The sequence below is a fragment of the Heterodontus francisci genome, unplaced genomic scaffold (genome assembly GCF_036365525.1).
Source record: "Heterodontus francisci isolate sHetFra1 unplaced genomic scaffold, sHetFra1.hap1 HAP1_SCAFFOLD_51_2, whole genome shotgun sequence".
Lineage (NCBI taxonomy): Eukaryota > Metazoa > Chordata > Chondrichthyes > Heterodontiformes > Heterodontidae > Heterodontus > Heterodontus francisci.
Window position 1 is genome coordinate 6,163,051 of NW_027141369.1, and position 27,739 is coordinate 6,190,789.

General features: G+C 49.7%; 2 non-coding genes across 2 annotated transcripts; both read right to left on the reverse strand.

The window, feature by feature from the left end:
* Nucleotides 1–10,795: 10,795 nt before the first annotated feature.
* trnal-cag (transfer RNA leucine (anticodon CAG)) lies at nt 10,796–10,878 on the reverse strand. Its single transcript has one exon. It is a non-coding gene; the product is annotated as a tRNA-Leu (tRNA).
* A 4,077-nt stretch (nt 10,879–14,955) lies between these two features.
* On the reverse strand, nt 14,956–15,038 carry trnav-uac (transfer RNA valine (anticodon UAC)). The gene has a single exon. It is a non-coding gene; the product is annotated as a tRNA-Val (tRNA).
* Nucleotides 15,039–27,739: the final 12,701 nt, after the last annotated feature.

The window sequence follows — 27,739 nt, forward strand, 5'->3', positions numbered from 1 at the left end:
GGTGAATGGGAAAAGAACCAAAGGCAACATGAGGAAAAACCTTTTTTATGCAGCAAATGGTTAAGATCTGATATCTACTGCCTGAGAGTGTGACGGAGGAAGATTCAACCATAGCTTTCAAAAGGATATATGATAATTATCTGAAGGGAAAAAAAAATCAGCTTTTCATGGAATACATGAGGATGTGGCATGAGCTGAGTTGCTTGTGCAGAGAGGCAGCACAAGCACGATGAGCTGAATCCCTCCTTTTGTGCTGTAAGTATTCTGTGATCTATGATTCTATACAAAGTGAAACCAACACTCACATATGAGAAACTGACAGGTACAGTCTAAACCCCACACTAACAAACCAGCAAATGCCAGGGACAGAGTAAAACCAACAGTCCTAGACAAGAAACTGACAGATACTGTGTGAAACCCAAAAATCACTTATCAGGATTTGGCAGTTAATGTGCAAAAACCTCTCTTCAATATCCATCCTGCAAGGTACAAAGAAAATTAGGTACAAACCCAGGCTCAAACTTCGAAGACTGAGAGATAAAGAGCAAAACACAGACTCACCTAAACAAGAGGCTGACAAGTACAGAGAATAAAATAGAAGGGGTGCAGATTAAAAACACATGCATGTAACGGATACTGATAGGGATAGAATCAAACCCTTTCTCACACATGACACGAAAATTGGTGGTGTCGTAAATAGTGAGGAGGAAAGCCTTAGATTACAGGCCAATATAGATAGTCCGAGGCAGAGAATATAAGAGCAGGGAGGTTATGACGGAGCTGTATAAAATGCTAGTTAGGCCACAGCTGGAGTACTGTGTACTGTTCTGGGCACCACACTATAGGAAGGATGTGATTGCACTGGAGAGGGTACAGAAGAGAGTCACCAGGATGTTGCCTGGGCTGGAGCATTTCAGCTATGAAGAGAGACTGAAAAGGCTAGCATTGTTTTCCTTGGAGCAGAGAAGGCTGAGGGGAGATAAGATTGAGGTTTACAAAATTATGAGGGGCATTGATGGGTTAGATAGGAAGAAACATTTTACCTTAGCAGAGGGGTCAATAACCAGGTGGCATAGATTTAAGGTAAGGGGCAGGAGGTTTAGATGGGATTTGAGGAAAAAAATTTACCCAGAGGGTGGTTGGAATCTGGAACGCACTCCCTGAAGCGGTGGTAGAGGCCGGAACCCTCACAACATTTAAGAAGTATTTACATGAGCACTTGAAATGCTTTAGCATACAAGGCTACGGGCCAAATACTGGAAAATGGGATTAGAATAGTTAGGTGCTTGATGGCCAGCACAGACACAGTGGGCTGAAGGGCCTGTTTCTGTACTGTATAACTGTACGACTCTATATCAGAAACTGATAGATCTGGACAAAAGCTGATGTTCACATACAAGTTGTTAAAAGATATGTGGTGAAAATCACATTTGTTTTTTATTTCCAAAATATACTTTATTCATAAAAATCTGTAAAAATTACATTCCCAAACAGTTTAAAACAGCATCAAGTCAAAAAATACAAACAGTGCAAAGGTGATCAGTTACCTTCTGTACAATCATGAGTTGCCTCACAACCCTTCCATTTCATTGTCATGCCATATACATTTTTACATTTACAGCGCACAAAATTTCTCTGATACAGTTCGAGGGATTTCCCATGGATCCAGCCCCTCAGTTCAGCTTGGTGGGGGGACCTTACACTGTGGTCTTTCCCCATTGAGCCTTTGCTGCGGCTGCCCCAAGCCTTGGTGCGTCCCTCAGCACGTAGTCCTGGACCTTGGAATGTGCCAGTCTGCAACATTTGGTGGTGGACAACTCTTTTCGCTGGAAGACCAGCAAGTTTCAGGCAGACCAAAGGGCGTCTTTCACCGAATTGATAGTCCTCCAGCAGCAGTTGATGTTTGTCTCGGTGTGCGTCCCTGGGAATAGCCCGTAGAGCACAGACTCCTGTGTTACCGAGCTGCTTGGGATGAAGATCAACAAAAACCACTGCATCTCTTTCCACAAAGTTAACTCACATAGCAATAGCAGAAACAGTCACAAACCAAAAACTGAAACATACAGAGTAAAAACCCACATTCTCACACCAGAAATTCACGGCTACAAAGTGAAGCTGACTCTCTCCTCCCAGGCACTGACAGGTACAAAAGAAAGCACGCACTAACATACCAGGAAATGAAATGTAGGAAATAAAACCTGATTATCATGTCAGAGATTGGCATTAATGACAGTTGTGGTACCCAGAATGCTCTGCGCTCCAGAATTTGCCTTGTCTCTGATAAGGAGCAGGCGCGGTAGTGGCTGAGCTCCATCTGCAGCTGGAGCGGAATATTCACAAAGTGCAGGGAGACCGCGCCCGTAGCGGGTGCACACAGCTGGAGCAGGGCGTCAAGGCCACAACAGGATGGAACAATCCCGTTTGTGTCCCTGCGGGTGGCGGTGAAGCTTTTCCCTGTGAGGCTTCCCGAAACTGCCCGCCAGCAAGGTCAACTGGTCAGAGAGCATCTGCAAATGGATAGGAATTGGGGATTGAGCAGGGAGCGTCTCTAAATGAATAAGATTTGGGGACTGGGCAAGGAGCGCCTGTAAATGGATAAGAATTGGGGATTTGGCAGGGAGCGTTTTTTTATCCGTTCGTGGGATGTGGGCGTCGCTGGCTCGATCTCAGCTACAGTAATGTGTCCTGTTCTGGGCACCAGGTTTCAGAAAGGACATCAAAGCTTTTGAGACAGTTCGGAGGAGATTTACGAGAATGATACCAGAGATGAGGGGTTTCAGTTCTCTGGACAGAGTGGTGAAGCTGGGATTGTTGGCCAAAAATGTCAAGGGGAGGTGAGGAGAGATCTTTTTACCCAGTAACTGATTCGGATTTGGAATGAATTGTCCGACAGGGTGGTGGAAACAGATTCAATTATAACTTTCATAAAGGAATTGGACAAATATTTCAAAGTGAATTTCTCCAGGACTATGGGGAAATAAGCAGGGGGTTGGACTAATTGCATCATTTTTTTCACAGATTCAGCACAGGCACAAAAGACCGATTGGCCTCCTTCTGTGCTGTATGATTCTATGAAATAGTGACAGTCAGGGCAAGTCTGTATAAGAAGGAGAAATGGAGACAGGTCATGGAGAGCACATCACCAAAACTGGGGGATACTACATTGGACAGGGAGGGTCGGAGGGGGAGAGAGCATGTACATACAGTCAGAATCAGCACCTTCAGGGGAGGAGTGAGAGAGGAACCAGTGAGTGTAGAACTGAACCCAGCCAGAGTCAACCTGCTGAAACACCAGTGAGTTCACACTGGGGAGAGATCATTTACCTGCTCCGTGTGTGGGAAGGGGTTCATTCAGTCATCCAACCTCACTGAACATCAACTTGTTCACACCTTTTCAATGTCCTGACTGTGAGAAGAGCTTGAAAAGCAGTAATGATCTGCTGAAACACCAACACATTCACTCTGGGGAGAGGCCGTTCCACTGCCATGTGTGTGGGAAGGGATTCACTCAGTCATTCAATCTCCTGCAACATCAGCAAGTTCACATGTAACTGCAGGGGTTGGATTCTGCTGTTGTTGCTGCTATTCATCACTTTCAGAGACAAAGTTGGGTCTTACTTTATAACCAGTGTAGTCCAGAGCAAAAGCGTCTTCTTAATGTTGAGATAAACGGGAGAAGAAACCGGGAAGTGGCGGCGAGGATGGGGGAGGTGCTGCACCATCACTTTAATGGTGCACCCTCCCTCCCCCGGGGTCCTTGCTGCACGTCCGCCAGGCCTGGCGGCTCTGATTGGGGTCGTGAGAGCCCCTGAGACTCGGTGCAGCTGAGGCTGCGCTCACTCCCGCTCAGCTCTGTTGTGATATTTAAAATACGAAAGGCCTGTTGGACTGAGAGCTGATCTGGAATTTAGAAAGCAGCATTACTGGAGGCTCATTGCTGCTCAGCACAATCTCACCCCCGATCCTGGGAATTGTTGATTCTACACCCTGTAGTTCAGTTCTTCACTTAACTAGAGGGGGAGATGTGTGAGCAGAAAAACAGAGCAAATTAAAAAACACAGCTGGACAGATGTGCAACAGGTCAATCCACTGTGACAATAACTCCATCACTGACTCCCTCCTGACAGTAACCAGCCCTTTCACAGAGACTGTGGGTGGCTCTGAAAAGAGCCTTTGGTTTATTAGATGACATTTTGGCCGCTTTACTTTTTCTGGGAGCTCTGAGCGCTGGTTTTCATGGGCAGCAGCAAGGCCTGGATATTAGGCAGCACCCCGCCCTGAGCAATGGTCACGTCTCCCAGCAGCTTGATGAGCTCCTCGTTGTTGCGGACGGCCAGCTGCAGGTGTCTCGGGATGATGCGGGTCTTCTTGTTGTCCCGGGCCGCGTTACCGGCCAGCTCGAGGATTTCAGCGGTCAGATACTCGAGCATTTTGCAGCGCCAACATCATCACATTTCCGCAACAAATCCATCTTCGTGCATGCGTGATAAAGCATCATTGGGTATCTAGCCACCCCATCCCCCCACCACTTGGCTGGAGGGAGTGGCTGAATGGGAGATTTTGAAGCTGTAGCTCTCCCCCCTCGGCAACTCACTCCAGGCCTCGACGATTCCCCCCCTCAGCCGCTCGCTCCAGACCTCGCTGCTCCCTCACCCCCCACTCCCCTGGCCAGTTGTTCCTCGCTTCGCAACACCCCACTCTCTGGCCACTCGCTCCAGGCCGTGCCGCTTCCCTCCTCTCAGCCACTCTCTCCTACGTCGCCCTGTCACTCCTTGCGGCCCTCCTGCTTCTACAGGTGGCGCCTGGTGAAGAAATGTGGGAGCGAGTGTCACAGCCAGAGCTAGCAGCTGTGGGCTGGGCTGGGACAGGGTGGGGGGTGGGGATGCGGAGAGCGAACAGCCAGAGTGCGGAATTTCACCAGTAGGGAGGAGGGGGAGAAAGCGAGTTGCAGAGAGGGGGAGAGCGGTCAGTGGGGTGGGAGCTAGTAGCTGCGTTCGGGTGAAGTCAATCCTGGTCAGTTATATAAACAAATCACAATAACGAATTGGCAGCACATTTTATCCTCTGCCCGATTTTCCTTTCCATCGATCGGGGTGCTAATTCACTATCTTCCAATGGAAATTCAATCACAAAATTCCTTTTGTATTTAATAGGATTACTGAAATGTTAAATGGATCTGAGGATGACAGTTAGTATTAGCAAACGCACCCGAGTGAATTAGCACCCCAATCGATGGAAAGGAAAATCGGGGAATGTAGAGAATGTGCTGCCAATTCGTTATTGAGATTCGTTGAGTAATTCGATTCTGCCCAACACTGAAATTGGCGGCTTTTTTGAATTCAACCTTTCTGCCAGGACGACAATTTAAGCCAATGATTTGCTGTATTTTCTAATTCGAGGCTCGGCAATTGGTTAAGACATGCGAATGGGAAGAGGGTGACCAATCAGAAGTGGGCTCTGGACAGCGCGGGCTCAAACAGCGGGAATTCCAGGTCCCTGAATGAATGAGCTGAAACTGATCAGTTTCACAAACCCTGTCAGTTTCAGTGCAGGAAACACCGTCTCGGGGGAAATAACATCACAAGTGGGTCTGGTTCCAGTGACCGATTTAACGGCTGCTGCAAAACTCCCGGATTCCCTCATTGCAGCGAAATCATTTTGAAATTCTAGGAAAACAATGAGTGATTCTGGAGGAGTGATGTGGCTTTTCACTGAGGACATGTGTCGACTGGGGAAATAACTAACTGTAGAGCCTCGGGCACTGTTTACACAGCCCGTTTAGAAAATCACATCCTTGCTGCAAATGAAATGTCAAATTTGGGGATTCTAGTTTTGTATCTCGAACACAGCACAGATTTATTCCAGACAGTTCTAAACAGCCTATCCCATCTCCCGTTTCTAGGTCACTGCTCTCTCTGTGAGGCGGTGGGTGGCTCTTAGAAGAGCCTTTGTTGTGTTTGCAGGAAAGGGTCGAGTTGTTCAGCCGCTGAATCCGCAGAGAGTGCGGCCCTGCCGTTTCAGAGCGTACACCACACCCATGGCAGTGACCGTCTGGCGCTTGGCGTGTTCAGTGTAGGTGACCGCATCCCTGGTCACATTCTCCAGGAAAACCTTCAACACCCCGCCAGTCTCCTCATAGATCAAACCCGAGATCCGCTTGACCCCGCCACGGCGAGCCAGGCGGCGGATTGCTGGTTTGGTGATGCCCTGGATATTATCACGAAGCACTTTGCGGTGCCGCTTTGCTCCGTCTTTGCCCAGTCCTTTCCCTCCTTTACCTCTGCCAGACTTTCTTTTATTAATTTCCAAAATATACTTTATTCATAAAAATCTGTAAAAAAAAAATACATTACAAAACAGTTCCAAAAAGCACCAAGTCAAACAATACAAAGAGTGCAAAGGAGATCAGTTTCCTTCAATACAGGAGTGAGTTGCCTCACAACCCTTCCATTTCATTGTCATGCCATGTGCATTTTACAGCAAACAAATATTTTCTGGCTACAGTTCGAGTGGTTTCCCATGGATCCAGCTCCTCAGTTCAGCGTGGTGAGGGGAGCTTACACTGTGGTCTTTCCACATTGAGCCTTTGCTGCGGCTGCCCCAAGTTTTAATGCGTCCCTCAGCACGTAGTTCTGGACCTTGGAATGTGCCAGTCTGCAACATTCGGTCATGGACAACTCTTTGCGCTGGAAGACCAGCAAGTTTCGGGCAGACCAAAGAGCGTCTTTCAATGAATTGATAGTCCTCCAGCAGCAGTTGATGTTTATCTCGGTGTGCGTCCCTGGGAACAGCCCATAGAGCACAGACTCCTGTGCTACAGAGCTGCTTGGGATGAACCTCGACAAAAACCACTGCATCTCTTCCACACCTACTTTGCAAAGACACATTCCAGAAAGAGGTGGGCAACGTCTCTTTTCCACCACAGCCACCTCGAGGGCCGCGTGTGGATGAGGTGAGACTTCGGGTGTGCAGGAAGGATCTGACAGGGAGGGCTCTTCTCACCATCAGCCAGGCTACATCTTGGTGCTTGTTTGAAAGTTCTGGTGATGAGGCATTCTGCCAAATGACTTTGGACTTCTGCTCAGGGGACCATCCGACAGGATCCACCATCTTCTTTTCCCGCAGGGCCTTGAGGATATTCCGTGCAGACCACTGCCTGATGGATTGGTGGTCAAAGGTGTTTTCCCACAGAAACTTTTCCATGAAGGATAGGCAGTATGGCACAGTCCAACTTGATGGAGCATTCCGCGGCAATATGACCAGGCCCATCCTTTGCAACACTGGGGACAGATAGAACCTCAGCACGTAGTGACACTTGAAGTTTGCAAACTGGGGATCTACACACAGCTTGATGCAGCCGCACACAAAGGTAGCCATAAGGATGAAGGCGACGTTGGGTACATTTTTCCCGCCCTTATCCAGAGGTTTGAACATCGTGTCCCTCCGCACTCGGATCATTTTGGATCCCCAGATGAAGCGGAAAATGGCTCAGGTGATCGCCACAGCGCAGGAATGCGGTATGGGCCAGACCTGCACCACGTACAGCAATGTGAGCGCCTCGCACCTGATGACCAGGTTCTTACCCATAATGGAGAGAGATCGCTGCTCCCACATGCTCAGCTTATGTTGGACCCTGGCTACTCGCTCCTTCCAGGTTTTGGTGCACGTCCCAGCCCTACCAAACCATATTCCCAGCACCTTCAGGTAGTCTGACCTAACGGTGAAGGGGACAAAGGATCGGTCAGCCGAGTTCCCAAAGAACATGGCCTCGCTCTTGCCGTGTTTAACATTGGCTCCCAAGGCCATTTCGAGCTGGTCGCAGATGCTCATCACTTTGCGCACAGACAGTGGATCCGAGCATAAAACGGCGACGTCATCCATGTACAGGGAGGTTTTAACCTGAGTGCCTCCGCTGCCTGGGATTGTCACCCCTCTGATGCTCGCATTCTTCCTAATAGACTCAGCAAAGGGTTCAATACTGCAAACAAACAAGACAGGGGAGAGAGGACAGCCCTGTCTGACTCCAGATTGGATCGGGAAACTTTCTGATTCCCACCCATTGATTGAGACTACACTACTGATGTTTGTGTAGAGTACTTTGATCCAATTGCAGATTCTCTCCCCAAACCCCATTTTGGAATGCACATCCATCATGTAAGTGTGCGATATCCTGTCAAAAGCCTTCTCCTGGTCCAGGCTGATGAGGCAGGTGTCCACCCTCCTGTCCCTTACATAGGTGATCATATCCCTGAGTAGCGCAAAGCTATCAGAGATTGTCCTGCCTGGTATAGTATAGGTCTGATCAGGGTGAATCACCAACTCCAGAGCACTTGAATCGACTGGCTATGTCTTTTGACAGAATCTTGTAGTCAGCATTGAGCAGAAATTGGGCCACCAATTTCTGATTTCTGTCCTCTCCCCCTTCTGCTTGTCAATGAGGGTGATGATGCCTTTCCTCATGGATTCTAACATGCTGCCAGCCTGGAGCATACTCTTGTTTACTGGCAGACATGTTGATTCTTTCCTCAAATCAGTGCACAATAAAAGAGACTGATTCTGTCAGGCTCCTTTTTATACAGGCCACCTGGACCTGGCTGAGAAAGGCAGAGTGAGAGCAGGGAGGGGAAGAGACAAGAGTGAAGATTAAACAGAGAGCTCGATGGAGGAGACACCCAGAGTGACAGACAGAGAGAGAATGGCCCCTCATCTTTCAGCTCCACCTCCAGTTTCCTCCGGGCTGCCAATTTCAAACCCTTTATTAACAGTAGAACCGAAACCCAGCTCTCCACACAAACCCTTCCAGACTCGGCCTTCATCGTCAAGGCTTTCCAGAAAGCCGGAGCTTTTAAATATGGTCCCGATGCAATTAAGGCTCAGTAATATTCCCACCTAAACACAGTCCATTCTATACTAAGAAACCTCCTCAGTAACATCACCATTTCCACACACATCCGCTTCCAGCAGTTTACAGCACCTTACTGCAGATGTTTGGGGAATCTCCTGTGTTAAGATTGGAGTTGGAAAGCGGCCTTTACCCGGCAGTGTTATTGTCTCACACTGAATCTGCTAGACATCCTGTTCTCTTTATTGTGAGAGACAGCACGGATTTACGAAATGTTCATTTGAAATGATCTCCATTGAGAACCAGCCCGGCCGTGGGACAGGTATTCCAGTGCAAAGAGCTGTCCATGACCGAGTGTTGCGGACTGGCACATTGCAACGTCCAAGACTATGTGCTGTGGGACGGCATTAAAGCTTGGGGAAGCCACCATGGAGACTCAATGGGGAAAGGCTGCAGTCGAAGGCGCTAGTAGGCCACAGTACAGTGAGGGGCGGGAACCCGTGTAAAACCCCTCGGGCTGTTTGCACCAGAGAATGTTTGATGTGTAATGTAAATACTGTAAATATAACCTGTGCAGGCAGGGATAGTGAGATACATCATGTACATTATTGAAGGAAACTGATCTGTATTGTACCTTATGTAATATTAAAATTGAACTGCTTTGCAATGTAATTGCACAAATTATATGAATAAAATACATATTGTGCAAAAGAAAGCAGCTTTCCTGTCAACACACACCTTGTCTCAGGGCACAACTTTCCTGTGATCTTGTCATACCCAACTTCGCTCTATATCTTCTGACACACACACTTTACAGTCTGTCATTTCCAAAAACAAGCATTCTAAAATCAAAAGACCTTTTGTTTATTTCTCCTTTCTTTTCATTTCTCCTCTATTCTTCTCAATCACTCCCTTCAACAGTCCTATTCAGATCAAGGTGGAATGTGAATCGTGTCACAACTCACCTGACACTATTATTACCCTTCTTTTCTCTTGTCTCATTCAATGGGAAAGTTTTATTCACCAATCTGTTGCTGTTTTACACTCTTGCCATACCATCTGGTATTGCATCCATCTGAATTCTGTGCTTTCATGGCCTTATATTTCTTTTCCACTTCTGGGTGATTTGTTTTCTTCAGTTTCATTCAACCAGGCTGGACCACAGGGAAGTTTAGAACCTTTGCCTTGGACGGGTCCACGTTGATCCATTACATTCAGAATCACCTCCTTGAAATAACTCCATAGTACAACTACAGTAACCACACAGCATCTGCTTCAAACACTCCTCCACATTTTATCTGTTCTGACCGTCAACACCTCCAGCTCTTTTGTTTAAGTGTAACCCATCAGGTGTGTATAGGCTCCTTCTATTCTGAAAGCTGTAGCACTGGTTCAGGGAATTCAGCCCTGTTTCTCTACTCGAAAGGATCAGCCATGCTTGATCTGCCTCGTATTTTGCTTTTATTACAACGTTACAAGACCTCCAATCCTCTGGCACCACACCTGTATCCAGTGAGGGATTGGAAAATGATGGTCAGACCTTCCACTATTTCTTCCCTGGCTTCTTTCAACAGCTTGGGGTACATTTCATCTGGTCCTGGTGATTTTTCCACATTCAAGGATGCTCATCCCATTTATACTTCCTCTCTCCTTAAGTTATCACGTCCAATACTTCACACTCCTCCTCCTTCATAACAATATCTGCATCACCCTCTCATTCGGGAAAACAGTAAAGTATTCATTAAGGATATTGACAACATCTTCCACCCCGATACAAAGGTTACGTTTTTGATCTTTTATGTGCCCTGCTGTTTGCTCACTTGGCTCTAACTCTCATGTTTTGTTGCAACATCTTTGGGTCCATTGTTCCTTTGTTTGTCCATATTCTTTCTTGCTTTCTCTTTGCTTTTTTCCGATGCTCCCAAACGCCTCCAGTGCAGTCAGAACACAAGGTGTCAGAAGTAGGATTCGAACCCACGCTTCCAATGGAGATTGCGACCTGAACGCAACGCTTTAGACCGCTCGGCCATCCCGACTACCAGCGACGTGTTGTCAATGCTAAGGAAATTATTCATTCTTTGTGAAAGTATTTGTGAGATTGTGGAAATGTCTGGAAGAGGAAAGACCAGCGGGAAAGCTCGAGCCTAGGCCAAGTCTCGCTCCTCCCGGGCTGGACTGCAGTTCCCGGTGGGCCGTGTTCACAGGCTCCTGAGAAAGGGTAACTATGCTGAGCGTGTGGGTGCCGGAGCCCCGGTCTATCTGGCTGCTGTGCTCGAGTATCTGACCGCTGAAATCCTCGAGCTGGCCGGGAACGCAGCCCGGGACAACAAGAAGACCCGCAACATCCTCAGACACCTGCAGCTGGCCGTCCGCAACGACGAGGAGCTCAACAAGCTGCTGGGAGGAGTGACTATCGCTCAGGGCAGGGTGCTGCCTCATATCCAGGCCGTGCTGCTGCCCAAGAAAACCAGCGCTCAGAGCTCCCAGAAAAAGTAAAGCGGCCAAAATGTCATCAAATAAACCAAAGGCTCTTTTCAGAGCCACCCACAGTCTCTGTGAAAGGACTGGTTACTGTCAGGAGGGAGTCAGTGATGGAGTTATTGTAACAGTGGATTGACCTGTTTCACATCTGTCCAGGTGTGTTTTCAGTTCCCTCTCTGGATTTCGCTCTGTTTCTCTGCTCACACATCTCCCCCTCTCGTTAAGTGAAGAAGTGAACTACAGGGTGTCAGAATCAACAATTTAATAAATCCCGCTGCCTTCGATTTTATAAATCCCGAGATTATCCCGGTACATTAACGGGAACTGGTTCGGAGCTGATGAATTAATTTAATAATGGAAGTGTCCGGGTTAATTCTCTGTTTTTCATTTGGACATTTTGAATTGTGTTTTTTTTTCTCTCCGGTGATCTGAGCGCCGCTTCTCAATGAGAATCTGCTCCCGGAACAGAGTAAATGCAGGAAGGAAGAGGCCATTCTCGGGCTGTGTGTTTCTCTCCTAACCTGATCTGTTTAGACCGCACTGTTCCCAGAGGACGGAATCAGTGAGAATTGTGCACACACAGGAGCTGAGTCCATTGCAGCGCTTTCAGGTGTGCCTTCCCCCCGGCCCTCCCTATTCTGCGGACACAGAGCTGTCTGTTTCCCCCGGCGGCGGGATAGAGTCGGGGATTCTCTCCCCGCAGTGTCAGGGTCTGCAGCCCCGTGGAACTGGCGGTTTTAGTCAGAGTGACCGAGCTGCCTTACATATCCTGTGTACTGATCTCCAATGGATTCAAATATTAGTGAACTCATTGGGTAATGTTTGTAAATAACCCTCATGTGAACGGAACCGGCTCCATTAATGCCTTCCAAATAAAACTGGGATCCATTTCTTTTCCCCAAATGCCAGCTAACGATTCCCAGGAGCGGGGTTGAGATTGTGCTGAGCAGCAATGAGTCTCCGGTAATGCTGCTTTCTAAATTCCAGATCAGCTCTCAGTCCGACAGGCCTTTCGGGAAAGTGATGTGACAAAACAGAAACCATGTGGCCGCCCCTCCAATCTAATGGGTTTGATGATGAACAGAGATGGCAGCTCTTTCCTTTGCTGATTTGGTGGCTCTGAAAAGAGCCCTTGTTACACTTGTGACTGAAGCTGGGTTTTAGGTGCGTTCCCCGCGGATGCGGCGGGCCAGCTGGATGTCTTTGGCCATGATGGACCGGGATCATTCTGGTGAATCTGCTAATTTTCCGGCAGAAGCATCAGTCGCTGTTTGAACTGTTTAAAGTCAGGGATGTATTAGCAGCCAGAAAGTGAAGGGCAGTTCATTGCTCCCTGCAGCATTATCCGCCTCTTTCACGAGAAAAGATCAGAAACCGCTCGTTTCTGTCAGTCCCCGAGAAGCCTGTGAGAAGCGGTTAATCGCTAATTTGTTCCTTTTACAGAGTGGAAGCTGATATTTGTCCCGTTTTAAATTGCTGAACCGGACCTTCCTCCCGCCCCTTACAGTTAACAGATTGACAAATGAAAACGGTTCCTAAAATCGCGGCACAGTGGCGCAGTGGTTAGCACCGCAGCCTCGCAGCTCCAGGAGCCCGGGTTCAATTCCGGGTACTGCCTGTGTGGAGTTTGCAAGTTCTCCCTGTGTCTGCGTGGGTTTTCTCCGGGTGCTCCGGTTTCCTGCCAAAAGACTTGTAGGTTGATAGGTAAATTGGCCATTATAAATTGTCACTGGTATAGGTTGGTGGTAGGGAAATATAGAGACAGGTGGGGATGTTTGGTAGGAATATGGGATTAGTGTAGGATTAGTATAAATGGGTGGTTGATGTTCGGCACAGACTCGGTGGGCCGAAGGGCCTGTTTCAGTGCTGTATCTCTAATCTAAAAAAAAAAATCGCGTCAGGATTTTGTGACGGTAAATACAGGAAAACAGAACATAAAATGAGAGGTTTTAAAATTGTTGCCTGAAAATTGAAATTTTCCATCACTTCAATTCCTTCCTGCTCTGGAATTGCCGGGCTTTTTCCAATTGGAAAATCTGAGCCAATGAGAACTTCTATTTACTTTTATGTGATTCTCCTATTGGTTAAGAATTGGATTGAGAAGCGGGTGACCAATCAGAGACAGAGTCAAACTGCGGGGATTCCAGGCCCCCAGTAACTGAGCTGAAACTGTTCAGATTGACAAACCCTGGCAGTAGCTTCACACATTGGACACTTCACACTGAGTCATTCAAGGGCTGGTGTGAGAGAAGCTTCAGATCCTGTCATTACTCTCTGACTCATTATTCATCTCGAACCAAACAATTAATAAATGTGAAGCAGTGAAGAGACTTTTCACTCTCACTGCAGAATGTGTCATCTGGGGAAATAAGGAACTATTATTTTCGGAGATTCCAGGTACGTTCCTCCCTGAACAAATCCATTCCTAACATTCCCGATCACAGCCTATCCCAGCTCCTGTTTTCACCCGACTCCAGCTGAATTGGAGAAACTCATGTGTTGGGGTTTGAGTTGTGAGGTGGGGTTTCTCCGCCAGTGTTACTGTCTTACAAACTCTCCCCCTGAATTTGTGAACTGAGACTGCACCGAACACATCCCCAGTTAGAGTGAGGGCCGGACAGAGAGTGGGGAAAGGGCTGGGTGGAGGGGAGTCACCAGGGATCCTGGATTTACTCCAAATCATTTCCGTGTGGAATCTGCAGGCGGGGCCTGGACAGGGATCATTTGATCAGGGGATCAGCTCTTTCCTGAGAGATGTTGGTGGCTCTGAGAAGAGCCTTTGTGTTCAGATGTTTACAAGTTTCCCGCGCTTTCACTTCTTTCCAGACCCTGCTTTCTGAGACTTCGCTGCTTTCGGCTTGACCTTGCTCTTCCATGTCTGCATTTTCTTCAGCGCCTTTCCGCCCGCCGCACTCTTGCCTTTTTTGACCTTCTTCGCAGGAGACTTTTTCTGAAGCGCTGCTTTCTTCACCGCCTTATTTGGCGTTGCCGCCGCCTTGCTGCTCGTTTTCTTGGCTGTTACTTTCTTTGTTGTCACTTTCTTGTCTGCTGGTTTCTTCACTAAAGATTTCTTGTCTGCTGGTTTCTTCACTGAAGATTTCTTGTCTGCTGGTTTCTTCACTAAAGATTTCTTGGCTGCTGGTTTCTTCACCTTCTTTCCCACTTTTCCCTGGGTTTTCCTTCTTGCTGATTTTGAAGGAGCCGGAGGCGCCCTGTCCCTTGCTCTGCACCAGGGAGCCTTTGTTCACATTCCTCTTGATACTTTGCTTGATCTGGGTCTTGAGCTTCTCCTGAGCGGTGGCAGACCTGCAAGGAATCAACTACCAGCTAGCGTATAAAACGAGACCAAGGCTCAGGGCCTTCAGTTACCTGGAGGGGAGTCGGAGAGGCAGCGGATCCTGTGAGGAACCACAATCCAGGAAGGATGAGAAGGCCATTGTCAGGGTACAGAGGAGATTAAGTTAAAGATTTACCAGTTTATAAGCAAGCGCAGAGCCAAGGAACGGTGCTGGGGCAGATCAAATAATAGGAAGCTGTGATCAGTTGGAAGGCAAGAGTGATTAAATGACAGAAGAGATGATGGTGCAAGGCAAAAGTCAGGGAAAGAATAAGCAACATTTTGTAAGTACAGATACCAGGAGTGGGGTTTGAACCCACATAGACACATGTCTATTGGATCGTAAGACCAACGCCTTAACCACTCGGCCATCCTGGTACATTATCCCACCACTGAAAATGAAATTTAATGTGATCCGGGTGCCATCTGGCCTTTTCCAATATAAAGTTATGACTCCTCTCCCATGCTAAATTGGACTCTTCATTATTTATGAACCTCAATCGGATCACCCCTCAGTCTAGGTTTCTCTAAGGTGTAGGGTCCCAACTCTTTTAGTCTAACTTGATAACCAAGATGTCTTATACTGGGAATTCGTCGAATGTCTCTCCTCTGTACCCTTTCCAAAGCCTCAATATCACCCATCATGTGAGGAGACCAAGACTGGATACAATATTCCAAGTGAGTCCTGACCAAGGTTTCATAAAAGGACAAATTCGGGACATCTCAGATACTGAAGGAGTCCGTGTCCAGAAGCAGCAAGACCTGGACAACATTCAGACTTGGGCTGCTGAGTGGCAAGTAACATTCACACCACATAAGTACCAGGCAATTACCATCTCCAACAAGAGAGAATGTAACCATCTCCCTTTGACGAGAAACAGCATTACCATCGCTGAATCCCCCCACCATCAACATCCTGGGGGTTACCATTGACAAAAGCTTAACTGGACCATTCATATACATACTCTGGCTACAAGAGTAAATCAGATAGTGGGAATTCTGTGATGAGCAACTCAGCTCAAGGCACGTGGTGAAATGCTCATTAGGAGAGCTGGAGAAATGGACTGGTCAGGTGGGCAGAAAAGTGGCAAATGGAACTCAACTTGGAGAAGTGTGAGGTGATGCCTTTGGTGAGGTCAAACACAGCAAAGGAATACACAACTAATGGGTGAATGCTGAGAGGTGTAGAGGAAGTGAGGGACCTTGAAGTGAATGTCCACAAATCCCTGAAAGTAGCAGGACAGGTTGATAAGTTGGTTGAGAAGGCTTATGGAATCCTTTCCTTTATTAGCCGATGTATAGAATATCAGAGCAGGGAGGTTATGCTGGAACTGTATCAATCATTAGTTAGGCCACAACTTGAGTTCTGTGTGCAGTTCTGGTCACCTCATTCCAGAAAGGATGTAATTGCACTAGAGAGGTTACAGAGGAGATTTACGAGGATGTTGCCAGCTCTGGAAAAATGCAGCGATGAGGAAAGATTGGATCAGCTGGGGTTGAATAGAGGAGGCTGAGGGGAGATTTGATTGAAATGTACAAAATTGTGAGGGGTCTGGATAGAATGGATGGGAAGGGTCTATTTACCTTAGTAGGGAGGTCAGTGACTAGGGGGCATAGATTTAAATTGATGTGTTGAACAATTAGAGGGGAGATGAGGAAAGGTTTTTTCACCCAGAGGGCTGTGGGAGTCTGGAACTCACTGCCGATAAGGGTAGCTGAGGCAGAAACCCTCAACTCATTTAAAAGGTGTCTGGATGTGCACCTCAAGTACCTGAACCTGCAGGGCTACGGTCCAAATGCTGGGCAATGGGATTCAGCTGGGTGGCTCGTTTTTTGGCCTGCCTGTGCTGTAAACTTTCTATGTTCTATCATTCTATGCAGACACAATGGGCCGAATGGCCTCCTTCTGCACTGCAATAATTTTGTGATTTTTGACTCTCCAAAACTTGTCAACCATCTACAGGCACAAACCAGGATGAGCGCAGCACCAACAATACTCTATAAACCCGACACTGTCCAGGACAAAGCAGCCGCCTTGATTGTCACTCCATTCACCACCTTAAACATTTACTCCCTTCATCACTGACGCACAGTGGCAGTAGTGTGTACCATCTACCAGATGCACTGCTGCAACTCACCAAGGCTCCGCAGACAGCACCTTCCAAACCGAAGACCTCCACCACCTTGAAGGACAAGGGCTGCAGATGCATGGAAACACCACCATGTGCAAGCTCCCCTCCAAGTCACACACCATCTGATCTGCAAATATATCGCTGTTCATGCACTGATGCTGGGTCAAAATTCTGGATCTCCCTTCCTAACAGCACTGTGGGTGTACCTACACCACATGGAGTGCAGCAATTCAAGAAGGGAGCTCACCGCCACCTTGTCAAGGACAATTAGGGATGGGTAACAAATTCTGGCCTTGCCAGTGTCGCTCACATCCCATGAAAGAATATGCCTCATTTTATACTCAATTGTCCTCTGAATGCAGCCCAACCCTCTATTTGCTCCAACTATCACTTCACAGCATTGCTGCTGTAACTTTAGAGATCTGTGCACTAGAACATCCAGATCTCTGCTCAAAATTATTTTCTTTCTCCACCTGCTTTAATGTTTTTCCCTGAATGGTGTATGAATGTTGAGCATTCGCCCTGTCCACATGAATAACACTGCACTTACCCAAATTAAACATCATTTACCAGTCATGAACCCAATCTCCCAACACATTAAGATCAGCCTGAAACAGTCGAGTATCTTCTACAGTCTAAACACTCGCACAGATCTTCAAATCATCTGTAAATTTACAGATGGTGCCCCCTACACCTACATCCAGATCATTAATAAAAATAGTAAAGAGCAACAGTCCCAACACCGATCCCTGTGGGACACCACTGGTAACTGGTCTCCAAACAGATCCAGATCCATCTGTAACTACTTTCTGCCTACGTCTGCCAGTCAGTTCCCAATCCAGATCAATATATTACCACTGATACCAGGGCCTTTAATCTTATCGAGAAGCCTCTTGTGTGGAACCTTATCAAAATCTTTTGGCTGAGATCTGCTAATTGAACACAGGCCGGGGATGAGGCCTAGGCCTGTCCTGCTTTGTGTGTGGGTCTCAGGACCACACAAGGTGAGATCAGCTCACTGAGCACAGGCCCATCCTGCTCTATATGGTGCTCAGTACCTCACCAAATGAGAATAACTAACACACCACAGGCCATGGAGCCTCGGCCCATCCTCCCCTGATTGCGGTTCAGTGCCAACCAGGTCAGATCAGCTAATTCAGCACAGGCCGGAGATGGAAGCTGGATCTTTCCTGCTCTGGGGACTCCGTACCATACCAGGTGCGATGAAGTAAAATACCACAGGCCGGGGATGGAGCCTGTGATTTCCCTGTTCTGTGTGGGGCTCTGTACAACAACGTGTGAGAAGAACTATCATCCCTCAGGCTGAGGAAGGAGCCTGGGCCCAGTCTGTTCTGTGTGGCTCCTACCACACTGAGTGGGATCAGTTAACACAACACAGGCCATGACTACAACCAGGCCCTTTCCTGCTCCGTGTGGCTCAGCATCACACCAGGTGGCATCAGCTAACACAGCACAGGCTGGGGCTGGGGCTGGAGCCTGGGCTCGCCCTGCTCTGTGGGCTCAGTAACAACCCGTAAGATGAACTTTTTTCAAAAGACTTCAGTGTATTTATCTCTGTCCAACACTCTGAGGCAGCTTTCTGTGTTTATAAAGAGTGTAATTTATTGACTGGTCTCTTGGATCAAACAGGGTAACAGACAGAGGTCTGTGTGCAGAGGGTTTGGGGGTGAGCTCTGATTCCTAACCCTTTCTGGATTGTGAGGAATAAAGAATGAATGAGAGAGAGGGAATGTGGGAGAAGGGATGATGGAAGAATTTGTCCGTGAACCTGATTAAAAGTGGCTCAAACGCAAGATAATATTAAGATATCAAGAGCAGAACATTAACATAATCTGAGTTCCGCGATCTGGTCGGGTCCCATTCCCCTGAAGTGAGGAATGAACGGGTGGGGAAATTCCACCTGGAGTTATATTTGTCTCCAATGAAGATGAGTTCACAGTGAGGCTGGAATAGCTCAGTTGGGAGAACACTAGATTGAAGAACCAAGATACAATCCCTGGTTTCATCAGTTTTAATTTGGTGTCTCCTTCATTTTAAGTAGAGAGAATCAGAGGGGAGATTTTCCACTCTTGACCCCATGGGCTGAATTTTAAACTAACGGTGCGGCTCACGGCAGAGGCACCGGAAGTGGGTGTCGTCACCACACGAGTGAAATGTGGCCGACCGACCCCGATCACGGAGCAGCCAACCAATGAATGAAGGGAGGGGTGGGGCCCATGTAAACAAGGACCAGAGGTAGGGAACGAGGCACCAATGGCACCGACATCTGACACAACGGCAGGTGCTGGCACCATATTGAAAGGGCTGCCAGACCTGCATTCACTGCTGCCTGGTTTAAAGGAGTGTCTTCCTGAGAGCCCTCTGCTGCCCCAGGTCCCGTTCTGCTGCCTCTGCTGCCCCAGGACCCATTCTGCTGCCTCTGCTGTCCCAGAACCCGTTCTGCTGCCTCTGCTGTCCCAGAACCCGTTCTGCTGCCTCTGCTGCCCCAGGTCCCGTTCTGCTGTCCCAGGACCCGTTCTGCTGCCCCAAGACCCGTTCTGCTGCCTCTGATGCCCCAGGACCCGTTCTGCTGCCTCTGCTGCTCCAGGACCCGTTCTGCTGCATCTGCTGCCCCAGGATCCGTTCTGCTGCCCCAAGACCCGTTCTGCTGCCTCTGATGCCCCAGGACCCGTTCTGCTGCCCCAGGACCCGTTCTGCTGCCTCTGCTGCTCCAGGACCCATTCTGCTGCCCCAGGACCCGTTCTGCTGCCTCTGATGCCCCAGGACCCGTTCTGCCGCCCCAGGACCCGTTCTGCTGCCTCTGCTGCTCCAGGACCCGTTCTGCTGCCTCTGCTGCCCCAGGACCCGTTCTGCTGCCTCTGATGCCCCAGGACCCGTTCTGCTGCCCCAGGACCCGTTCTGCTGCCTCTGCTGCTCCAGGACCCGTTCTGCTGCCCCAGGACCCGTTCTGCTGCCTCTGCCGCCCCAGGACCCGTTCTGCTGCCTCTGCTGCTCCAGGACCCATTCTGCTGCATCTGCTGCCCCAGGACCTGTTCTGCTGCCTCCGCTGCCCCAGGACCTGTTCTGCTGCATCTGCTGCCCCAGGACCTGTTCTGGTGCCTCTGCTGCCGCAGGACCCGTTCTGCTGCATCTGCTGCCCCAGGACCAGTTCTGCTGCATCTGCTGCCCCAGGACCTGTTCTGCTGCCTCTGCTGCCCCAGACCAGTTCTGCTGCCTCTGCTGCCCCAGGACCTGTTCTGCTGCATCTGCTGCCCCAGGACCTGTTCTGCTGCATCTGCTGCCCCAGGATCCGTTCTGCTGCCCCAAGACCCGTTCTGCTGCCTCTGATGCCCCAGGACCCGTTCTGCTGCCCCAGGACCCGTTCTGCTGCCTCTGCTGCTCCAGGACCCATTCTGCTGCCCCAGGACCCGTTCTGCTGCCTCTGATGCCCCAGGACCCGTTCTGCCGCCCCAGGACCCGTTCTGCTGCCTCTGCTGCTCCAGGACCCGTTCTGCTGCCTCTGCTGCCCCAGGACCCGTTCTGCTGCCTCTGATGCCCCAGGACCCGTTCTGCTGCCCCAGGACCCGTTCTGCTGCCTCTGCTGCTCCAGGACCCGTTCTGCTGCCCCAGGACCCGTTCTGCTGCCTCTGCCGCCCCAGGACCCGTTCTGCTGCCTCTGCTGCTCCAGGACCCATTCTGCTGCATCTGCTGCCCCAGGACCTGTTCTGCTGCCTCCGCTGCCCCAGGACCTGTTCTGCTGCATCTGCTGCCCCAGGACCTGTTCTGCTGCCTCTGCTGCCGCAGGACCCGTTCTGCTGCATCTGCTGCCCCAGGACCAGTTCTGCTGCATCTGCTGCCCCAGGACCTGTTCTGCTGCCTCTGCTGCCCCAGACCAGTTCTGCTGCATCTGCTGCCCCAGGACCTGTTCAGCTGCCTCCGTTGCCCCAGGACCTGTTCTGCTGCATCTGCTGCCCCAGGACCTGTTCTGCTGCCTCTGCTGCCCCAGGACCTGTTCTGCTGCATCTGCTGCCCCAGGACCTGTTCTGCTGCATCTGCTGCCCCAGGACCTGTTCTGCTGCCTCCGTTGCCCCAGGACCTGTTCTGCTGCCTCTGCTGCCCCAGGACCCGTTCTGCTGCCTCCGTTGCCCCAGGACCTGTTCTGCTGCCTCTGCTGCCCCAGGACCAGTTCTGCTACATCTACTGCCCCAGGACCTGTTCTGCTGCCTCTGCTGCCCCAGGACCTGTTCTGCTGCATCTGCTGCCCCAGGACCTGTTCTGCTGCCTCCGTTGCCCCAGGACCTGTTCTGCTGCCTCTGCTGCCCCAGGACCTGTTCTGCTGCCTCTGCTGCCCAGGACCCGTTCTGCTGTCACTGATGCCCCAGGACCCGTTCTGCTGTCACTGATGCCCCAGGACCCGTTCTGCTGTCTCTGCTGCCTGATAGGTAAGGAGCTGAATGCGAGCCTGCAGTGACCATGGTCCAATTCTTTGGCGATGCCATCCTGCAGGTTTGCCTCCAGGTGACAACAGATAGGTGGAAGATCCTCTTCCCCAGGGATGGGAGGTGGACACCTGTCCACCTGACCAAGCAAAGCTGCTTTGAGATAGTAGGTGAAGTCAGCAGCCGTGGGGTCATCCCCAAGACATGGATCCAGTGCACGAAGTGGGTCAATGACCGGATCCGGGCTGCTCAGGCGCAAACTCAAAACACTTTGGACCCTTTGGACATTGCGCATGGCAGAGTGAGAGGGAGTGTTTGGTGGAAAGGGAGTGACCACCCAGTCATGTGTATTGGGGAAGGGCAGCAGGACATGCTGCCTGAGGCTTGGCTGCATCTCGGTGGGAGGTGCACATCAGTCATTGTATAAACTCACACAGTCCCTCGAGAGGGGCCACATGCAGGAGGAGTATGTGTGTCCACATCATGGACTGCTGGACTATCACCATCAGAGATATTGGGCTTGTCCCCGCTGGGAGACTAACTTTGTTGATCATAGTGGCTGCAGGAGAAGACAGCCCACAATCGGAAAGAGCATGTCAAGACTGGCAGTGGATGCCTAATCTCCATGTCCTCATCCCGATGGAGGAGGAGGCCATGGAACAGGCCGGGCAGCAAAGCAGCTGCTCCATAGCTGATGGAGAGGCAGGGACACCTACCTAAGAGAGTGAGTGAACATCTCCTGGGGCACAAGGGAGCATCCGCTGCAAAGGAGCCATACTGCTCATCTGTTCACCACTGCATCAATGGAGCTGCACAGTAGGGGTGGTTGGAATGTCACGATGGGCAGACCCTAACCCTTCAATGTCCCTGTTTTCACATGCAGGCTAGGATGAACGACAAGAGCGAAGAGCTGGAGAGACTGTGGGACAGCCAGACACCTCTGAGGAGGAGGAGGGAGCCTCAGATGGTGCACCATCACCTCATTTCCCTGCACCCTCCAGCAGCACAGAAACCCTCACTCGGTGGGTATCCACTTGCTGTTAGATTTGGGCACACAAGCTGGTGAGCACGTCACAGACAGGCCCGGGCAGCTGACGGAGGCTGTGACAGCCGAGGCCACTGGCAGTTGGAAGTCTGTGGGAGGCCAGGCCCATGCTGAGTCCCAGGCTGATGACGTGCCTCTGGTGTCACCAGCAACACGGGAAATACTGCAGCTGCAGCAAGAGGTCAGGCAACATCTGGCAGAGTTGCCAGAGGTTATGTGTACCCAAGTTCGGATGATGGAGGAGTCCATCCAGGCCTTGCATGCTGCACTGTCTCTGATGGGGGTGTGTCTGGCTTCCTTCCTTGAGAGATTGGTGACTCTGATGGAGAGCCAGATCCAGCCGACCAATCAGTGGCTGCCGGAGATGCGCGCAGACTTGCACTCCATCGCTTTGTCCATGAGATCCATCCAGCGGTGACAAGGTGAGAGGGGGGACGAGGCACCTGAACTCTTCACCAGGTCCACATCCCTCTCAGGTCAGCAGCGAGGTACAAGTGTGTCTTATAAGGGGGAGGAGCAGCTGGCTGCTACATCTGGGGTCTCCTCTCAGGGTGCTCCTGGTGTGGACAGTAGCTCCAAAGCCCCTCTGCCAGTGACACAAGTGATGCAAGAGCCTGCCTCCATCATCCTCGATGACAGTGGGGGGTCCCTGTACCTGTGCAGGAGGCCCTCAGTGTGCCGGGGACCTCCAGGCCTCATGCAGCAAGAGGACGGCCACCAATGTCATCCCAAGCCATGGGGCAGCAAGGTCAGCAGCCTGTCTCCATCTCAGCTGACAGAGCAGGGGGAGCACCACGTAGGAGCACCCGGAAAAGATTTAAGAAGAGCACCTAGATTCACTGAGGGGTTCACGGGTAAATGTACATTCCAGATGGATAGGGTTGTGTTTGGTGTCACACGGAATAAAGAAATGATGTTCTCTCACTATGTCTCCTTCTTATTGTTGATACCCTTTGGGACTTCATTTAAACCCTTCCTCCCAAGGGGCTGGAAGTGAGGGACCAAGCCCTGAGTTTACAAAGCTTCGGCCTTGTCACTGTGCGATGTGTACCTGGACGCTGCAGAACAGAAGGAAGGAGGTGACAACAGGGCTGCTTAAAGCTAAGACTTTATTGCTGTGGTTCCAGAAGGTGGTAAGGCTCAAAGGAAACTTGAATGTATAAGGGTGTCTCATGTCTCCCTTGTGTGTATCTCATGGCCCCTTTCCTACTGTGCCTGATGTTCTTCATCTGGCACTGCTTGGGCAGCATCCTCCTCCACATCCTCATCATCAGAGGAGACATCACACTCCACGATATCCTCACTAGTCAACACCTCACCCCTCTGTAATGCCAGATTGTGCTGTGCACAGCAAACCACCACCGTATGCGAGACCCTCGCCGGGACATACTGAAGGGCTCCACTGGATCGATCTAGTCACCTGAATCTCATCTTCAGGAGACCAATGGCCTCCTTGACGGTCGCTCGGGTTGACCCGCAGCAGGTGTTGTACCTCTCCTCTGCATCCGTGCGTGGGTTCCTCACAGACGTCAGTAGTCATGTCCTCAGTGGGTAGCCCTTGTCTCCAAGGGTCCATCTCTGAAAGCGGATGGGGCCGCGAAAAGGTTCTGGCACCTGGGAGTGCCTTGGTATGCAGGCGTTGTGGCTGCTTCCCGGGATTTGTGCACACACCTGTGGGATCCATTTGCAGTGGTCGCAGACCAATTGCACACTGAACAAGTGGAAGCCCTTCCTGTTGAAGGCTGCTGGCTGGTCTGCAGGAGCCTTGATGGTCACATGGGTGCAGTCAATGACACCCTACACCTGGTGGAATCCAGCGATGGCCCCGAATCCTATAGCTCTCTCAGCTTGACTGTTTGGATCAATGTGCACATAGTCACCGGCCCTCCTGAACAGGACATTGGTGACCTCCTTGATGCACTGATTCACTACAGACTGTGAGATTCCACACATATCTCCAGTGGATCCCCGCAATGATCTGGTGGTGAAGAAGTTCAGTGGCACGGTGACCTTCAGTGACACTGGCATCAGGTGCCCACCAAGTCGCATGGGGCACAGCTGCATCATGGGAGAGAGATCAGTGACGACCTCCGTGGAGAGGTGCAGTCTGCGGAGACACTGTCACTCGGACATCTGCAGGTAGTTGAACCTCGGCTGACGTGTTCCTCTGCCTCCTTCTCCAGCCTCCTGTTCGAGGCTGGCCTTCCTGTGGGCCCCCAAGCTGCTGTGGTGCCCCTGCTGGTGCCTGCGCCTCCCTCCCTTCCTCTCTACTCCTCCTCCTCCTCCTCAATGGGAGCCTCGAATCCAATGAGAGCCTCGAATGAAGCCCATGACAGGTTGCCCCTCCCTGAGTGCAAGGCCTTCACAGTAAACAACACCCAGCCACATTTACCTCACTTGTCACCCTCAATGAAGTGGCACTGCCCCAATGGCACCCTTGTGTTGTTCCCTCTGCAGAGCTGGCACATTGGCCCCCACTCCTGACAGTGTTTCCCGATGCCCTTTCCCCCTCCACCCTTGCTGAAAAGTTTTGCTGCCTCACCCGATAGCTTCCCAGTGAAGACAACACTCAGCTCCCACCTCCCAGTCACCTCCTTTAACCAGGCGAGGCTCTGAAGCCCCGTGGTTCCCGTGTGCTATTAGTTCAATTGGATCCAGTGAATAAAATTGCTGACAATTGGACTCATAAATACTTTAAATGCCTTCTTGCCATGTGGATGTGCGAAGTCTGCCCTCCATGTCAGCCGCCGACAGAAAAATCCGGTCCAACGTCTTCCATCCCTATTTTACACACCCCCCTCCCCCTCCCCGGCCTCCATTCCCGTCTCCAACGGTCCCTTAAAATTCTGGCGCATGCCTCTAAGACTAATGGGAGTGAAACCAGATCTGCTCCTTAGACTGAACAGGGAGAGCTGCTCTCTCTGTGTTTAAAGTGAATGAATCTGCTCGTTACCTTGTCTTACTGGAACGTTCACTGTCTGGAGATGTCTGTTTGAAAATGTTTTCCTGTTATATTAATGGAGCAGAGGAGCAGATGTGAGGTACTGTTGAACAGAGAGGTTTGGAAGTGGGTGAAGGGGTGGAGTGACGGTGTGCGTGAGAGGCGCAGTGAGTTGGCCATTCTCAATAGAGTGTCAGGAATGAAGGTCAGAGGAACAGACCAGGCAGGAAACACAGAAAGAGCGAGGAGAAGCTGGTGTGAAAAACAGAGATTAAACAACAGGCTTGTTCATTTGGTTTGGGTCTGGTGTTTAGAATACCCGGAATCTGGGTTCACTTCCCTTCCAACTCAGCGAATTGTATCAACATTATGTTCATAAAACCATGGAACGATACCCAAAGAAGGAGACCATTTGGTCCATTGTGTCAGTGCTGTCTCCTGTAATCTGTACATTTTTCCTTCCAGTATTTATCCCTATCGCTTTTCAAAGTTACTACTGAATCTGCTTTCAAGTCCTGATCAAACAGTGCATTCCAGATCACAACACATCACTGTATAAAAAATCATTCCTCATTTCGCCTCTGGTCCTTTCTCAATTACCTGATAAATACATCCTCTGGTTACTGACCCTTTTGCCACTGGAAACAATTTCTCCTTATTTAACTTATTGAAAACCTTCTTGATGATGTCACATACTAGACTGCCAGTAAAACTGAAGCCCATGGAATAAAAGGGACAATGACAGCATGCATATGACGTTTGCAGACTGATAGGAACATAGGAGCAGGAGTAGGCCATTCAGCGCATCGAGCCCACCCTGCCATTCAATATGATGATGACTGGTCGTCCACTTCAATGCCTTTTTCCCACACTATCTCCATCTCCCCTATGTCATTTGTATTTAGAAATCTGTCAATCTCTGCTTTAAACATACTCAATGACTGAACTTCCACAGCCCTCTGAGGTAGAGAATTCCAAAGATTCACAACCCACTGAGTAAAGAAATTTCTCCTCATCGCTGTCCTAAGTGGCTTTCCCCTTATTTTGAAATTGTGTCCCCTGGTTCTAGACTCCTCAACCGGGGGAGACATCTTAGCTTCATCTACCTGTCTATCCCTTTAAATATTTTGTAAGTTTCAATGAGATCACCTCTCATTCTTCAAAACTCTAGAGAATACAGGCCCAGTTTCCCCAATCTCTCTTCATTTGATAGTCCCGCCATCCCGGGAACAAGTCTGGTGAACCTTCGTTGCACTCCCTCGTTGGCAATGATATCCTTCCTCATGTAAGGCGAACAAAACTTCACACAGTATTCCAAAGTGCAGTCCAACCAAGGTTATATACAATTGAAGCAAGACTTCACTACTCCTATACTCAAATCCTCTTGTGATAGAGGCTAACATATCATTCGTCTTCTGAATTGCTTGCTGCACCGGCATGTTAGCTTTCAGTCACTTATTGACAAGGACACCCAGGCCCCTTTGTACATTCACACTCTTACCATTTAACAAATAATCTGCACATCTGTTTGATTAGATTAGATTAGAGATACAGCACTGAAACAGGCCCTTCGGCCCACCGAGTCTGTGCCGAACATCAACCACCCATTTATACTAATCCTACACTAATCCCATATTCCTACCAAACATCCCCACCTGTCCCTATATTTCCCTACCACCTACCTATACTAGTGACACTTTATAATGGCCAATTTACCTATCAACCTGCAAGTCTTTTGGCTTGTGGGAGGAAACCGGAGCACCCGGAGAAAACCCACGCAGACACAGGGAGAACTTGCAAACTCCACACAGGCAGTACCCGGAATCGAACCCGGGTCCTTGGAGCTGTGAGGCTGCGGTGCTAACCACTGCGCCACTGTGCCGCCCTGTTTCTCCTGCCAAAGTGGATAACCTCACATTTTTACACATTATATTTCATGTGCCACTTTCTTGTCCACTCACTAAGTCTGTCCAAATTCCCTTGAAGCCGCTTTGCATTTTCCTCACAACACACATTCCCACCTAGTTTTGTGTCATCTGCAAACTTTGAAATACTACATTTGGTCCCCACATCCAAATCATGTGAACAGCTGGGTCACAGTGTGGTGGTGAACAGTTGTATTTCTGTCTGGAGGAAGGTTTACAGTGGGTTCCCCATGGTTCCTCATAACTTCAGTTATGTGCAGAGACTGGAAAAGCTGGGGTTGTTCTCCTTGGAGCAGAGCAAGTTCAGAACAACTTTGACAGAGTTAGAATCAAGGAATCAAATGGTTACAGTACAGAAGGAGACCATTCAGTCCATCATGTCCATGATAGCTCTTTGCAAGAGCAAATCAGCTAATTCCACTCCTCTGCCCTTTCATTGTAGCCCTGCAAATTTTCTCTATTCAGGTGTTTACCCAATTCCCTTTTGAAAGCCACGATTGAATCTGCCTCCAGCACACTCTCAGGCAGTGTATTCCAGATCCGAACCACTCACTCTGTCCCACACCCCTGGTACCATTGCAGAAAATATTTTCTGTT